Genomic DNA, 1,954 nt, shown 5'->3' on the forward strand with positions numbered 1-1,954 from the left:
TGACAAGGTCTAATTCTTATTCAAAGGCTCTGACAGCCACAGATTATAACTCTATAAAGCTTTTCCTTAAAGTTCTATTTCCAGAAACACAGCAGGAAGTCACTGGGAAATGCAGCGCCCTGGAACACACACCAGTCAGGGTGGGGTTGTCACCTGCATTAGGAGACCCCCACACAGAGTGCCCCCCATGGAGGGCCCCCCACGCGGAGCAACCTCACACAGCACCCCAGAGGTCCCCACGAAGAGCCCTCCACGGCCAAGCACCCCACACAGTGCCCCACGCAGAGCGCCCCTGGCGAGCGCCTCTTCCCAGCCCCTCTCCCTACAACCCACTGCAGTCCTGTCCCGCCCACCTGCGCTGCAGACGACACCATGTGTCACACGAAAGCCGCCCCGCGGTCTAAAGAACACAGTGTCTACCGCAGTGACAAACGGGTCCCAAAGGCCTCACTAACCAACACACTCCCATTCCGCAGCCCAAGGGACTGGCTGTCTCCTGTGAGACGGCCAGAGGCTGACCACTCAAGGCTGCAGCTCTAGGGCGACCCAGCCCCGCGTCACCCCCACATTACCACCTTCCTGGAACCCGGCCCACGAGTCCCGGCCGCAGCCCCATCACCCCCCCGGCGGCCCAGGTTCCAATGCAGGGTAAAACCCGGGGCTGCAGTGTGCCGCCTGGCCAGGGACAGGGCGGAAGGGCTTACTGAGGGGTCCAGGTGGAAAGCACGTCAGTGTCCCACGCACTTGGCATTAGCCGTAAACGCATGTTTTCATAAGCACGTGGTATCACACCCTAAATTGTCCCACCACTGTAAAAAATACTCCCTCACATGTCACTAACATAAAAATACACAAAGCTACCTTTATTGTGACCTCGTGATCAATTGATCTGGGCATAAAGATATTCAGGTTTGAATGATTCATTTGTCAGTAAGCTGTTCTATTTTTTAAGCTCAAGTTTTTGGGAGTGACAGCTCCTATGGGAAGTTTATTCCCTTATGTCAAACCGAGATTAAATCCATTAAAAATAAAATACAAATATATGACTCCAAAACACTAAAACTAGTACAAAAAAGAAATAAACCAGTTGAATAATCAACGTTCTGTAAAATACGGACCCTATTAATGGAAATTCACGAGTTAAAAATAAAAAGCCCTAGTTCTATTATTTAGAATAGCGGGTGTTTTGAAATCGAATACCAATAATCACATTTAGCTAAACAAGCATGTGTATAAACACACATGTAATTTAAAAATCGCAATAAAAACTTGTTTTCGTCCAAATTTTTAAACTAAGTTTGCGCAAAATGCTCAAAACCAAGGACAAACAGGTGGCGCACAGAGGGTCTTCAGAGCAATGAAACCACTGTGTCTGGCACTAACGGAACCCGGGAAACCCTGCAAAACCGCGCACTGCAGCCGGTACCAGCGCATCGCCCACGGTTTCAATCCACCACTGGCAACAAGCGTAGCGCGGTTCCGCCGGATGTTAACAACAGGGAAGTGTGGGAGGCAACAGGGGTATATGGGAGCTCCGGTACATTCTGCGCAATTGTCCCGCATAGCTAAAGTCTTCTAAAATGTCTCTTGGAAGCCAAAACAATTTTCAAATATTACTAAACACCAAGTTTTTGTTGTGAGAACGAAAGCCAGAGCAGAATTCCTACTTATCACTTACAGACGTGCTGTGCACCTTTACAGCTTGAAGATGCGACCCTGGACACTCACAATCCCGAACTGGAAACAGCCCCAGGGAGGCCCGGCTGGGTGGGGATGAGGCTCACAGCCAGTTCGGGACCGAGGACCGGGGTGAGCTGACAGAGAGCGCGGTGACACCGTCAGCACTCTTCTGCCCCTTCAATATTGATTTTATTTGGTTTTGCTCCTACGTCACTCCCTGATGCCCCTTGCTATGGCAACCAGACGCCAGAAGCCACAGGACAATTTCCAGCAG

Source organism: Pteropus vampyrus, unplaced genomic scaffold (assembly GCF_000151845.1).
Source record: "Pteropus vampyrus isolate Shadow unplaced genomic scaffold, Pvam_2.0 Scaffold1648, whole genome shotgun sequence".
NCBI classification, from domain to species: Eukaryota; Metazoa; Chordata; class Mammalia; order Chiroptera; family Pteropodidae; genus Pteropus; species Pteropus vampyrus.